This window comes from Falco naumanni, chromosome 6, assembly GCF_017639655.2.
Source record: "Falco naumanni isolate bFalNau1 chromosome 6, bFalNau1.pat, whole genome shotgun sequence".
In the NCBI taxonomy this organism is placed as follows: domain Eukaryota; kingdom Metazoa; phylum Chordata; class Aves; order Falconiformes; family Falconidae; genus Falco; species Falco naumanni.
The window spans coordinates 67598063-67614351 of record NC_054059.1 but is presented as its reverse complement, the minus strand read 5'-3'; the positions used below and the strand labels follow the sequence as shown (position 1 = coordinate 67614351).

Sequence of the window (16289 nt, the reverse complement as noted above, 5' to 3'; positions counted from 1 at the left end):
TGCCATTTAAGAGACAAGAAGCTGTTTTCTTTAAGTAAAGTCTCTGTTGTTGAGGCTTCCTCCTATTTTCCAAGACTCAACTGGTATTTTTCTCCCTATTTGTTAGGGAAGGACATAATGGCCTTGTTTCAATATAGATTTTTTTTAAAGGCTTTTTTTTAAAAAAGTTATTTCAATCACAGAAAAGTCTTTCAAAAAAAGAGTACTCTCCCAATCACATCCCACCTTCTAGCTGATGTCTGTCTCCTCACTATCATTTTTCTCTTGTTCATTTTCATTACAAAGGTTTTGATCCACTTTTTCAGTTTACGCATATACTGACTCGCCCCTTTGATGTTACTGTATATAGGACTGTTCATTCCCCCCCCCCTTTTTTTTTAAGAGAGTCTTATAAATTGCAAGACTAAACTAAAATACAAAAGGCCAGATAATCCTGTTTTCAACAGGAAGTGTACAAACATAACCTTGGTTTTTCTACGTGCCCTCAAGCCACATACATGCTTTCTTCAGCATGGAGAAAAAAAGAACGACCGTCTAAACAAAGGAACAAGATAAAAATTCTTTTGGCTGGTAACCCTGTTCTTCAATTCATTCTCATAACCTGTCTCTGCCAGTCTAGTACAAAGCAGTTCCAGCTGGCAATGACTAAGCAACCAGCAAGCAGTGAACTTCAGGGTTTGCTCAATTTTTGTTGCACCTTTACAGTGGTTCTCAAATATTTTACACTACCTCCTCTTCTCATGTATGCGCCCTCCCACCACATCCCACTGTTCACACTAGACACAAACTGTCCGTCTCCAAGCAGCCCAGTACCCAAGCATGAAAGCCCGTACCACTGTCCTCTCTCCCCAAACTCCTTGTACTTCCAGTTTACACAAATCTGTGTTTAGCTTCTAGCCAGTGCAATCCCTTCCAATCCAACAACCCAGGCTGTGCTTTCCAACTAGCGGTCTCTCTCAACTTTTTGCATTCCAGATGTCACAGCAGCCTTTCACAGTTTTGTATCTCTCTGGAGGTTATAACAAGAGCTACCTCTCCTGTTCCCCATGCTGCCTTATATCCCTGCTTTTCACCCTCTGTTCTCACGCTTCAGCTCTCCTAGGAAGAGGCATGTGGGGCTCTGCTCGGAGCACTGAGTCAGTGGCTCATAAATCAGCTCTATGGTGTTTACAAGAGGATCCTGATTTTTTCATCAGGCTTCCTAGCGCTACCATAATACAAAATAAAGAAAAATGTCAATATTAAGAACAATTTCAACAAGACCGATTGGTCATGTCATGTTGGTTTAAGTTCATAGCCAAGACTGATTAAAGAGCTTTCATTTATTTCTTGTTGCACACCAACAGGTTTGTGCTAAATCCCCTCTTCACTGCACCAAACCACACAATCAAAAGAATAAATAGTCAAGGCTGACAATCTAATCAAAAAGAAACAATTTCTCAAGAAAGGGAAAATAAAAATTATTACTAGGCACAGAAACAGTAAGAGACATGCTACAGAAAAAGCACTGCTGTTTTTTTGTTTGGTTTGGGAGTTTTTTGTGGGTTTATTTTGTAAGGTGCACAACAAAGTTTGCTAATATATAATCGCTTGATTACTGTGTATCCAGCTGTTTAGCTAGTATGAGGGATTTTCAGGTATACCAGAAACAACAGTTGAAGCAATTAATGAGAGAACTTTTCTTGTTTGACTGGCTCGACATACAAGCAAACTTGTGAGCTGTCTGTATTCTGGAAGACAAGCTTGATAAAATAGCTACTAAAAATTGAGCCTTACAATGCTCAGCTACTGGGACACTGAGTGTTTTTTTAAAGAAATACTTCGCATTAGATCACTTTTGAATGTTTAAGAGTCAAGACTTGAAAATCCTACTTGCAGTTTGCCAAGATAAGTAGGGAAATCTGAAGTCTTGAATGAGGGATAATGTTTTGGATGTGAACACACAGTGCTGCCCTTCCTGACACAATATACAACTGTTGCACCTCTGCTACTGAAATTCTGCAAATCAAAAATCAAACTGCATGAGTTGGTTCAGTGGCTGACAAAGAGTGGTGAAATCCTATAATTTTAATTTTCCCTGATCTTTCTAAAACCCACCCCATAAGCAACCAAAGAGGCACGCATGAAGGGAAAAGCCCCCACCCATATCCACAGCTACTTGAAGCAGAGTACAGCAATGGAGCTCCCCCAAAACCTTAAAGAACAGCTCAGCTGTCTTCTCCCAGTGGTGTTTTCTCCCATTACTGTCTTGCCACAATACTGTGAATTATGACCACAGGTATTCGTCGAGGAACTGAGTATTTGCAAAACATTTTGATATGAGATAATAAAGGCACTTATTTTAAAAGTGTATTTTGTTAGTTTAGTTGTAAACATAAAATTCCAACTGGTTAACTTGGTTATTTCTAACTGAGTTTTGTGGTAAAAACTAAGCTGCAAACCAAGTTAACCTGGTGGGGTTCACAAGACATGCAGGGGAGTAGGGGAAACAATATCACCCAGATCTCTTATCTTTTCAGACTAATTTAAAATTCTCATAAAAAATAGCTATGTATTTGTCATAAGTTACTTAACACAGTGATTTTCTATTCTAAAAAGGAGCAGTCTTGGCACAAATAGCTCACAATGGCCCACTTAAAAACCTAGCAAACAACCTGAATATTTGAAGAGGAAAATGACTCAGTCTGTATACAGCAGAAAGATTGTGAAGAGGGGGACGGGAAGCATGAAGAACATTTTAGCTAATCTGGGAAGCAGAAAAAATGCTCAGATGCTTCCTGTAACGTTCATGGAAAGAAACAGAAACAGTGCTGTGTAGATTATATTCCAGGGAAACCAAACTGACAAGGATTATTACAGAAGACTGCAGTGCAAATTCAATTAACCTATAGCCGTTGACAAAATGTCATGAGTAATTGCATATAGTAAAGGGGAAATGGCTATAGAATCATAGATTTATTTAGGTTGGAAAAGACCTTTAAGATCATCCAGTCCAGCCATTAACCTGGCACTGCCAAGTCCGCCACTAAACAGTGTCCCTAAGCGCCACATCTACATCTTTTAAATACCTCCAGGGATGGTGTCTCAACCACTTCCCTGGGCAGCCTGTTCCAATGCTTGACCACCCTTTTGGCGAATAAATTTTTCCTAATACCTAATCTAAACCTCCCCTGGTGCAACCTGAGGCTGTTTCAAATGTAGAAATAAGCAAATTTTTAAGTTTCTTAAACCAATAGCCTAATCTCATTTATTAGATGTGACCTCCACTCAGAGTAAAGATCATTTCCTGCCCAGCACAGAGCGAGTTAACTTCCACTGGTCCATAGCCACTGAAACATATCAAAAAATCAATGAATGCACAAGACACAACTGCCCACAGTACAGCAGAACTAATAAAAATGTCATGCTTCCACAGAGTCTTTAATGATTTTATTATGGCTTCACTTATTTTTTAAAGGGAGTACATGCAAAGAGAAGCCACAACTCATGCGATGCAAGAAGTTAATGGAATGCATTAACTCAAGACTACTAAAGCAATAATGAAGTAGCAAATACTGGGCAAACCATGTTTCATAAAAAGAGAATTTGTGAGAAAGTTATGCCAGAGGTTCCCTCTACACCAAAGCCATTTACTTTGGATCAGCGGACACCTAGAATACTGTACTGAAATGCACAAAAGTGACAGAGGTCCCAGCAGATTTCCAGAAGGAACATGTTTTCCCCAAGCACTTAAAATGTCATTTTTAGACTCTGATTTGATTAAAATATATATAATATCTAAGCTAAGAAGCTCAGCTGAAGGCAAAGTATGGAGTGAATACAGAGTCTCATCCCAAGAGACAACATCCACAGTATGCAGAAAGCAGACACAGTATGTGTTCTCCATGCTATACCATTACAGGAAAAAAACCACCTCCTTACACACTTCATGATACCACAGAGAGGCAGCTACCTATTGAACACGGAGTACCTACATCCCATGTAGTTTCAACTTTGTTCCTCTCACCTCAACACTGCCTATTGTGGTCCCTGTCTGAATTTTATAGAATCAAAACGTAGCTCAGAACTGCCAGTTTCGTGGGATAGCAAAGAATCTGAAAGATAAATATTGAAATGTTTACAATTATCATGTCCAGATCATAATTGCTTATCCTGCAGCATTAAAACCTCTTCAAAACAGCCAGAAACTGTTGAATTTAATTTAAAAATAAAAAAGAAATCTTTTTTACTGCTATAAAAACATGCTATATGTACATAACAGTAAAAAGGGAAGACAACATATTCCATTAATCTCCTGAGGAAAGAAATATCTGAACTCCTGTAAGTCTGTTATGGGCTCTATCACGTTGCTTAGTAATTCCCACAGCAGCTGACTCATCCCTGAATTCACAGTCATCTTCTGAGTTCTGTCAGGCAGATATTTGATAAGTGTTTTTCATTTCCACACATGAAACATACTGTTTCATTTTCCATCATTTCCCAAGATGGATCCCCATCTCCACCCTGCTTCTCCACTCTATCCTGTAAATTTAAGCAAAATAATTCTAATGGATACTGTGTTGTTTGAGGGAATAAGATTATTTTTTTTTTGTTTTGGTCTTTCAGGCCAACGAAATAAAACTTTACTCTGAGCAAGCAGGTCTCTTTAACATATAGGTAAAAAGAAAAAAATTCAGAAGAATTGTACCACGTTTCTAATATACACTGTTAGAAACAAATCCCACAAATGAGCTAGCCAACCCTAAATCTAACAACCCTAAGTAGAGCACATTTGTTCTTCTGCAATGAGAAACTGCAATATAATTTTCTAAACTATTAGAGCTATGGGAAATCAGTTGATACCAGACTTGAAATATTCCACAAGACTGCAACGCCCTCCTATATATCTGTGTGCTGAATTAGACCAGTTCAGTTAAATCAAACACCCAACGATGAATATAATAATGAAAACCTATATAATAAGCTCCACATGACAGAGAAGACGGTTGTACATGCTCATATGAAATCTGCCACCTCTTTAACTATAAGCATATCCAGTGTAGTATTGTGATTGCATGGAATTTTCCGATTACTTTTTTTCTTAAGGCCTCCTTAAAACAAAAAGAATTATAAAAGCAACTACTATTTCTAAATAAGCTGTACAGCACATCATTGAAGGGATATAAACGGAATAATTTCATGGAACCACAAATGTCTTTCACTTAATACAAGAGCCTCAACCTAGAAACCAGAACATTACTCCTCAATACAAGAAGAGCTAGCATGTAACATGCCTATAAAACGTGTGGGATAGGGACAGTTTATTATCCTGATCCCTTCATAGTTAAGGGAAGCCCTACATTTTGTTTTGCCCCATCTAGATATGAGAAGTCACATCTGCCTATTCATCCTTGCTGGTATAGTAGGACATAGTATATTGAGCGTGGGAGTTTCTACAGTGGTAGTGTGGCTTTAGTCCTTAAGTATATGCACATCCACTTATTTTGACCCTATGCTCAAACAGTATTTAAATTCTGATGTAACTTAAAGAAATTTAACAGGATAAAAGATACTCCTGTAACCGGCCTCTGTGATATTATAAAGGACAGGTCCAAGCACTGGAAGTGTCATAAGGAACAGCGGTGTCAGGGTCTATTACTGAAGGGGGGGTGTGGGGTGTAAGGACTAGAGGCTGGGGGAGACAACCTAAGTACAGAATTACTACAAGACCATTTATAATACCAGAAAAACAGCTGTGCCCCTTGAACTTTGAGATGCATTCCATGTATTAGGTCCTTTCCCCTAATTACCAGCTCTTGTTATTTTTTCCCTCCTCATTACAAAACCATAGTCCTATCTCTGGCATATTTGACAGAAGTCTTCTTTGGTCAATCAACTTTGACAATCCAGTAACTAGTTTCATCAATATCACCTTAACATGGTGTTAAAAATAAATAAATAAAAATACAGTGGTTGTCATCTCAGCCTTCAGCTGCAAATTCAATACTATTTGCAAGTGTCTTCCCTCAGCAAGCGTCTCTAGGATGTAAACCCATTTTGACTAAAATAATGAGAGCCTCTCCTATTTCTAATCTAATGCTATTTCACCTCTTCAAGGTCACTAAATTGAAGTTTCACTGTCAAAGCACTTTGCCCTTAAAACATACAAGAATCTTCTATATCAGATATGTTATCTGCTAGATTCTAAGCTACCTATAATATATACTATCCTAACATTTTCTTTCATTTTTCAAATTTCCCTTATTCCCTCTTTGCCAGTCAACACAATTTCTGAAATAACTAATACTCACTTAAATATTAACACCTATGTCTTAATCAGATCATTTTCTTTCTCTCTCATCTCAGCTCAGTGCTTTTTTTAAATGCCATGGGAGGAATGTTCCTGTTTTAATCTTTGAAAGTGGCTTTCAGTTGTGTGGTCTTTCCCTTTTCTTTCCCTCCCTTTAATATTAGCAACATGTGAGCTAACAGCCATGGGCACCCTTTGCAGTCAGCACAGAGGCCCAGACCTGTCCAGAGGTCTACCTGTATTCCACATGAACTGAATCATCCTGAGGACTCTCATTTCACACACAGTCTTTCTGCACACTCACTACAGGACCATAAGGAGCCTCAGCAGCCGATGGTCCAAACAGGTAAATTGAGTCCATCATCACCTCTAACACACCTAGGATCTGGAAATGATTCTGACTTTATCTCCAGCACAGAATTTGGCAGAGACCAAATTCCTGCAGTACAGAAAATTCGTTACACGTCTCATTCATGCTTTGGATCTCACAGCAGTCAATGACACAACTAGCTGTGTGATGAGCTTCATGAACACGTAGCTTAGAGCAACTTACATACCCAACCTACACCTCAGTTAATAGTGCATTCAAGAAAAGTCATGCTAATTTTAAACCAAACAGATCTACCCTATTTGTCCACTCTGCACATCCTTTAAATCACCCATCACCACATAGATAATATTCCTTTCCTAAGATATCTTAGTGTATTTTCCCAGTTACAGCAGTTAAGACTTTATTTCAAGTCTGAGAACACACTTGTCTAACACACTATGAATTGATCTATGACTTACAGTTGTCACCTCTGAAAAAATGCAGAATAGAAAACCAGTTCTTTAAGGAGCTCTCTGGAAGCATAACTGTGCTTATTACTGCTCCTTCTAATCCATGTACCAGTTCTGAAACCATGCCAAATCAGGTCACCACAATCCTCTGCAATGACAAAGCCCTGCTGAACACCACAACAATCCGAGTAAACAAGTGCAGAGGAAGGGTGCCTCTTAAACGTCCTGTTAAAAGACTACAAAGCATAAACAGAATCTGGTATGCAATGAAAAGACACTAAGTCTTCAAACACTGGAACCAATGGAACCTGGTGTACAGATTTGCATAGTCAGCTGACATTTTAACTCAATTTATATTAAGATTCAGCATAAGCAGAGTGTCATCTTCACATGGAATTCACACAGGAGAGAGCTGTTATGAATGGCACAGCTGAAGGACAAATTTCCATTGACATTCATGTCTCTGATAATCTGCAGTAGAAAGAACCTTGACTGAAATTGTCCTAATAAGGCAAAAAATTCTCCTGAAGCCTTCCCCACACCTCAAGCATCCATAATGTTGCTCACCTGAATGAACCTTCAATGTATAACAAGATCAGATTTATGCCACATCCCTTACTTAACAGGTTCTCCCTTCTCCCTAGCCTTCCATGCATTCTTGTGAGGGTTGCACCATTAGGACTTTCCTTTTACAACCGATTGAATTTGGGGGCTGCCAATGGTCCAAAAAGCAAAGTGGGATTAATTATTTCCATAGAAAACAGGCTGAAAATAAGGAACAGATGACATCCGCCTGTTCACATCCATTAAAGAATCCAACCATTCAGCAGCTGTTCTAGATTATCTCATCCTGTACTCCTGCTGTAACGTTATCCGCCTGACTACGCAGGACAAAAGGATGCTTGCAGGCTGACCAACCTAGTAAGCAGAGCTTTAAACTAGAAACAACAGCAGAGAAAGAGATTCTTCATCAAAGAAGGAAGTTGTGGATGTGACAGGCAAACTAGGAGTCTGGGTGATAGGAACAGAAGGGATACAGCAACTGACAGAACAGAGCTGAAGTGGAATCTCTCCAAGCATAGGCATGTAAAGAAGGAACTGCCTGCAGAACAGCCTAATGGAGAAAGCTCTCAAACCTGTGCTGCGGAATCAGCATGCTTGGGTGCCTGCCCAAACTGCCTCTACACGGATGCACACAACACCAGGAACAAACAGAAGGAGTTAGAAGCCTGTGTGTAGTTTCCAGGCTATGACCTCGTTAGGATCACAGCGACATGGTGGGATAGCTCAAAGGCTTTTTAGGAAGACAGGCTTGGAAGGCAAGAAGGAGAGTTGCCCTTTATGTGAAAGGGCAGCTGGAATTATGGAGCTCTGCCTTGGGACAGGTCAGGAGCCAGTCAAGAGCTTATGCATCAAGACTGGCCGGCAGAGCAATATGGGTACTACTGTAGTGGGAATATGCTACAGACTTCCTGATCAGCAAGAAGTAGTAAAGGATGCATTCTTCAGACAACTGGAAGAAACCTCATGTTCACAGGCCCTGCTCCTTATGGTGGAAATTTTAACCACTGTGCTGTCTGCTGGAAGGACAATTCAGCAGGGCTCAAGCAACTTAGAAGAATTTTTAATGCCTTGACAATAACTTCCCAAGGTGATCAAGAAGCCAATGAAAGGTGCTCTGCTTGACTCGATACTTACAAACAAAGAAGAACTGGTTGTGCTTGTGGAAGCTGCAGGCAGCCTTGGCTGAAGTTTGGTTGGAGACAAGTTACTAGTGGTGTACTCCAGGGGTTGATACTGGGGCCAAAACTCTTGAAGATATTCATTAACGACCTGGATGCTGGGAAAGTGTGCGCCCTCACCAGGTTTACTGATGATACAAAACTGGGGAGAGCAGCTGATAAACTAGACTGTTGTGGTGCCATTCAGAGTGATCAGGCCAGGTGGTGAATTGGGCTGAAAGGAATCTCATGCAGTTCAAAAGGAAGAAAAAAGAAGTCTTGCATCTAGGGAAGAATAACCCCAGGCACAAGTACACGCTGGGTGATGAGTGGCTGAAAAGCAGCTCCAAGGATCTTGGAGTCCTGCTGGACAACAAGCTGACCATATGCCCTTGTGTCAAAGGCCAACAGCACCTTTTGCTGTATTAAAAAGAATGTTATCAACAGGTCAAGGGAGGTGATTCCTCCTCTCTACTCAGCACATATGAGGTCTTATCTTGAGTGCTGTATCCAGTTCCAGTCTCCCCAGTACAAGAAAGGTATGGACTCACTGGAGCAAGGCCAGCACAGGACCACAAACATGATTAAGGGACTACAGCATATATGAGAAGAGGCTGAAGAAGGTCCAACTTTTCAGTCTGAACACAAGGCGGCTCAGGGGCATCTTAGCAATGTGTATAAATAACTATTAGGAGGGAATAGAGAAGGGGGAGCCAGACTCTTCTCTGTAGGGCACACTGACAGGACAAAAGGCAATGGGCACAAAAAACAAGGACATTCAATCGGAACACAAGAAAACACTTTTTAATGTGGTTTGGTCAAATACTGGCACCAGGTTGCTCAGAGCGGTTATAAATATCTGCAGAGATATTTAAAACCCAACCAGACACAGTCTTGGGCAACCCATTGTAGTTGACCCTGCTTGAGCAAAGGGGATGGTGGACTAGATGATCACAAGAGGTCCATTCCAAACTAAACAATTCTGTACCTCACAAATTTGTGCTTGGTGAAAGATAGCAGACATGCACATAGAGAAAGAAGGAGAAAGGAAGACCATCTTTTATGTTTACCTCTTTCCTTAACACAACTTTTTCATAGAAATTATCAGCCATTACCATCATACTAATATTTCTACCATTCATGTTTCGTGACTACTGCTTCTTAAAAGAACATAACTTTCATTCAGGTGAATTGCAACTGTACTGCTTCCTTTCCTCACTTCTGTCCATCACCCAACATCATCTCCTCAGCTCTTGAATAGTTCAGCTGGAAACACGTCGTAAGAAGCCTATACCCAATACCAGGTAATTCACATCCCTGGCTGTAGAAGAAATTAACACAAACCAGGCTGCTGTATGAAATCAACCTGTTTATGCATTTATGTATTTATTTATTTATTAAAGAGAGGTGGGGCAGAGCTCTGAAGCACTGTTCATGACATCTGTGCTATCAACTTGCTAGCACATCCCCCATCATATTTTTAGTGTGGCTAACTAGCAGACAGTATGTGGTCCCAGCCTGGGGGACAGTATCATTCCCAACAGGCAACCTGAACATAGTTACAGTATGTTGGAGGGAGAGAGCTTTGACACACAGAGGTGAGCTGGCACGTACCTCTTGGCTTCAGTGTCGAAGCATAGACTGTGGCCAGCCTGCTGCCGAGTTACACAGGCAGCGTACCCCACCCCTGTGATGAAGCTGTGGGAAGCCTCAACACATGCTTCCATCAGCCAGAAGATCTGAAGGGCTCAGGACTTCCAGCAGGATGATGGTACTGAGAACACCACAAATACAAACCTATGGCTACACTGCTCCTTCCCTCACTTTTGGTTGTGAATACTGTGTCAGGTCTCTGTTTCAGCAACAGCAAAAAGGGAGTAGAGGGTATGTAGACTAGGACCTTCACAGAGAGGTGCCAAGTATTTCAAACTCCTTTTCAGGAAATACAGTATCAAAGGTACAGATTACACACTGATGTGAGATGGAAGCTGCCTTGTTGCTGCTTTCAGTTCATTTATTAACCTGTGAGGACAGCAGTAATTAATTACGCAGCTTGTTTGTAAGACAAAGCTTGTTTGAGATAATCTGTTCTTTAATTGCATTTAGAAGTGTTATTATGATAACTGGAACCCAACTGCCCTGCACCAGATATTTGTTAGATTTGGAGATCACTACTGATTAAGAGGCATGCCATGAAAATGTATCACACTTTTCTTTGATGAGGCAAAATATATTTTCTTCTGTTCTCTCACTGTTCCCTAACATGTGGTGGTTTTCAGCCTGTATTTTAACTTTCTATAAAACAAGAATGAAGACACTTTGGGACTGGACAAGACCAAATGATAATTATGAACTTTCAAAACACTAAATACTGAAAAACCAGATCATTTGGGTCTAACTTTGGAAGGGACTGTAATTACTGTTTTTTCACTGTTTTAATGAACCAGAGTATTAGATAAAGTAGGAAATAAAAAACTGTTAATAAATTATAACACTGCACACACTATGCAATGAAGACATCTCTTAACTAATCAAACTCAACCTGGACAAGATCAATTTAAGATACTCATCTGCTCTACAGAATAAATAATAATTCAGATTTAGAAGAAGGAAGAAAAATCTCTTTCCTTCAGGGAATGGTGTTGATGACATGTTGTTTTGCACAGCTTTGACTGAAAAGAGCAACTCAGTGCTTCTTTTTGGGTAAGGCTGGATTGTTTTCAAGAAGCCACATTCTTCAATTTGTCACATGCCTAATGACACAAGGTTTCAGCAGACCCTGGATTGTGAACTGTCTGGAGTATTTATTTAGTACCTTTAAAGCAAGTTCTAACCTTGAGGACTGCGTCCCAAGACAAGAAAAGTTAAAAAAAAAAAAAACCCAAACAACTATTACTGCCACATTAACTCTGTGTAGAAATTAAGACTATCATCAGTACAGTAACAGTTAAATGCTGAAGTATGACACTAAAAAAAATCAACTTTAAAGCTGTGAAACATATCTCACCATAATAAAAGGCATGCAGTTAGCCATTTGTGGTTTCAATAACATTATTCTGCAGGAAACTAACACAGAAGTTACTATCATCACTGCAATAGGATTCAATAATTAAAAGATCTAATGCATCTTAAGCAGGAAATAAACCACCAATTTCTCAATATAGCAAATCAGGACACACTTGGACCTAGGTTTGATGCAACAGTTTGGTTATTAGGTCTGGTGTAACTTTTTGGTTATATTTTGTATCTTGTCAGACATCCCTCCTACTGAAACAGATATTACGCAGAATTTTCTAATGCAAACTTTGCCACAGGTATAAAAGAAGATAAAGTTGTTTGGGGAATATGGATACACACAGTCTTTCAGTGTACCCTGCTATTTTTATCCCCTCCTGTACAAATTTACATCTAATCTACAGATACAGGGGACTTTCTCCTCTTCTAGTTTTTGCCTATTACAGTTTTTAAACATGAAAGACAAGACATTTTCACACCTCCTATCTCCAAGAAATTCCTTCTGCTTTTTCAGAAGCAGGAAGCGTTAATAACAGCATATGCTTTCAGTTTTCAGAATTCATTTTGTTTGCTTTTGAACCACCGAAACATACACAAACATAAACAAGTAATTGCACTAATTTTTGGAAAACTGAAATTATCCCACACTACTTTTCTTAAATCATGAAATACAGATATTTATGTCTCAGTAAAAATATATGTTTCTCTATCTTGGGAATAAACTATTGATCTATAACCATAAAGAACTGCATCTCACAGACATCCCTGCAGTTTTCCTACAGACAACCACCTGGCACTTTGGCAGTCAGCACTGAGGTTGCAACACCGAACTTCACAACTTCCTCACAGCAAGGGGGGCCAAATAGGCAGCCTTTATCACTGCAACCATTGTCTCTAAGAAACAGTAACAGAACTCCAGTTAACTCCACACGGTCTCAATACACCAGGAGGAGAAAAGAAACTCACTCTTCAGTGGTCACATGTTGACTATGAGAACATGTTCTTTTTAATGAAAATTGTTTAAACAACTAAGAAATTTTATTTCCTCCTGTCAACAGAAAAGAATGTACTACTAGCAATCACTCTAGCAATCAAAAATCAAGAAATAGGGTTTTGTAGTAGTAAGTCACAGATGAGAATCAGTTCTTCGCATTTTTGTGCAATTTTAAGTAACAGAAAATTCCTTAATTCGGTTTTACATGTAGCATTTCAAACTATGCAATGGTATGTTTTCCTTGGGACAGAAAGTATTTTAAAAAAAGAGAAGTTCACGATTACATGATTGAATTGTAATATACACATATAAACATTTTATAAACAATATATGCTACAGAGAAGCTGTTCAAACATGTCATTCTATATTTAGGGCTTTGTCACAAACTTCATAAATATTAGGTATTTTTTTGCTTAGCAGTTGCTTTTACTTCCTCACAAATACGTGGTATAAGTAATGGATGCCATGTTAAAATATAACTGCCTGCTACCATTCAAAAAGGTTTCATTGCCTTTTGTATTTCATGCCCACTGAATAAGTCTAAAGAAGTTTAAGATCTGAAAGATCTAAAGCATAAAAAGAAAAAAAATTTAAGAACTGGTGAATTCTTGGACAACCTGGATTAAAAGAGCAGAGAAGAAAAAAGAAGTGCCTGAAAATCTAATTATTTATCTATATCAGGTACCATCTGGGACACTGGAAAAACACTAGCTATCCTATTTTTCTTTCCTTTTATATTTTTTCAAAACTAAGATGAGGCATTATGAACACCAGAATGGATATTTTGAACAAACAGATCATTGTAAACAGGTCAAGCAAAAAGGCTCAGATTAAACATTCAATAATTCTGAAGGAGGAAAATGGCAAGACGTATCTTAGATGGCATCAAAGGTATGAGGTCTATTCATAAATAATCCGTTCTAAAAGATAGAAGAGTATGTTTTAAAAGCACAGATACCTTCCCAAGATACCTGACTCTCTTAACACTTTGTACCGTATGGTATGGTTTGAAGTATCATGCATAGACCCTTGTACTGAATGCTGCATTCTATGCTGCGTAACATGAGCCAGTACTTTTGTATCTCATAGTTTAGCTAAGAATGTGCTTCTGTTATCCATAATTCTCTAAGCATCACTTAATCTTAACCCATCTGAACATACTTTGAGATATTACTGAACAGTCTGTATAAATTGGCAGTTGAATGCAAGTCTTAAGTCACAAAATAGACTTGCCATTAAACTCTGTTATTCTAGAGCTGCTTATTTACTTTTAGACAAATTTTAATTTTTTTTTTTAAATTTTTATTTATTTAATTTTAGACAAAGCAGCTTAAATAATGAAATTAGGTATTCATTCCTCCGAATTTCACAAGAAACCTCTTCTACGCCTGCTGTCCCAGCAAATTACAAGTTGAACTGAAATTACATCTCTTGTGGCATAGATTGATAAAGCCAAGAATTAAGCTTACATAAATTACTGCTTGCTCAATTTACTGCCTCTGGCCACCAAAGGCTGAAGGACCAGTGGTTCAGGGTGTTTGCATTTGTATGGAGTATCAACTCTAGGAAACACCCTAGATGTTTATACTGTTAGGCCTGTGCTTACCAACATAGAGGTAGAAAGACACAGGTAAAGATTAACCTTTGTATTGAAAATGCAATTGACAACTTAGTGAGACAGATATGGAGAGTTCCTAAGTTTACAAAAATAGAAAATTTGTGCAAGCAAATGGTTACAGCTAAATCTTTCCTTTTATAGGCAAAAAGGGAGAATTTGGAGGGATAGAACAACTCCCACCCAACAACAAACAAATAAGAAGGCATGTCAAAGACTCCTTCAGAGAAAAAAAACTTTTCTAAAGAAGCATCTCCAAGCCCGGAAAAGGTTAAACTTTAGGTTTACCTTATACCAGGTAGTACAAAATAGAAGCTTCATTATCTCATCCATGATCTTTGAAGGCTTGATGCTAGTATTCTCTTCAAGGTTGTCCCGTGTATCTATAAATGGGAGGGTGAATTATGGGAGGAGAGCTATGCTTTTTATATATTCTATCTCTAGCTGGAAAGCGTCAACTTGAATGACAATGCAACTTATCATGCATGAAAATGTTTCACTGTACTGAACTGTTTTATCTACACAGTTTTACGTTTGTAATACTGTTGCATGGAAAGCATTTGTAATAATTTTGATTAGGCTTTCCGTTTCCTACATTCAAGAGGACATTAAACAACTACTTACTTGTCTAAGACAAGTTTAGAAGTAATTAAGAAATATCCTTTATAAAAAGAGATAGTGACATGTCCACACAAAAAAAGTAATTAACAATCCTCCAAAAAGGAGTATAAAACTGTTACCTATCATCACTAACCAAAATTTAAAATATTGTATTAAGACTTGTTGATGAACTAAGGGAAGACCACACAACCACACAGCATAATAAAGACAGGGAGAAAGAGAGCTATACTCCCTGTACTGCAGAGACACTATCAGTTCTAACCATGCTCATAAACCTCAAATGTTTATGGGCATGAGAACAATCTTCTTAGGATCAAATATTTAACAAGGACCTCTTGCAGTATTGTCTTGGTTTCAGCTGGGATAAAGTTAATTTTCTTCTTGGTGAGGGAACAGAGTGCTCAGGGACTTTTTGGTTTCACAGGCAGCCAGGCCAGCTGACCTGAACTAGCCAAAGAGGTATTCCATACCATGGGGTTTCATGCGCGGTATTTAACTTGTGTGTGTGTCTGTCTGTCTTGGCCAGAGCCTGCAAATCATTGCTCAGGGACTGGCTGGGCATCGATCAGCAGGTGGTGAGCAGTTGTATTGTGTGTCACTAGTTTTCTTTCCTCCCTTCCCTTTGGATTTCATTCCTCTCCCCTTCTCCCTCTTACTATAACCGTTATTGTTGTTATTATTATAGTTCTTTGGTTTTTCTTTTACCTCAATTGTTAAACTACTCTTACTTCAACCCTCAAGTTCTCCATTCATTTCCGATTCTCCTCCCCACCCCACTGGGTGAGGGGGGAACAAGAAAGTGGCACTTAGTTACTGGTTGGGGTTAAACCACAACAAGTATTTATTCTGTTTCTGAAGTTTTTGAAGACAGAAGCCACAAAGAATCAAGAAGAGCTAAACTGTGTTCTATGCATATTGACAAAAAAATTTCAATAATCCAGTATTCTGGAAATACAAAACCACTGATCAGTAAAACAACTACACCTATCATTAACAATAGCCATATGGAGAAAAGTACCATCATTTCAGCCCATACCACTGAGGCTAAAATGACAAATACACAAAAGCCAAAGTCTAATCTGACTAGAAGGCAAGAAAGGAGCACTTCATGGATGTGTGTTTGAAATAGAAGTAGATACTTCTACTGTAATAATAGTGATGCTACAGAACAAGTTTATATTACTAAAATATTACAGGATTTTTGTTTGTTTCCTAGTACTGTAAGGAGAAACCATAATGCTACGTATACACCAG

General features: G+C 38.7%; 1 protein-coding gene across 1 annotated transcript in view; it reads right to left on the bottom strand.

Moving 5' to 3' along the window:
• The window catches only part of LOC121089972 (prolyl endopeptidase), a 113874-nt gene that overhangs the window by 66991 nt on the left and 30594 nt on the right, over positions 1-16289 (bottom strand). The window lies entirely within an intron of this gene.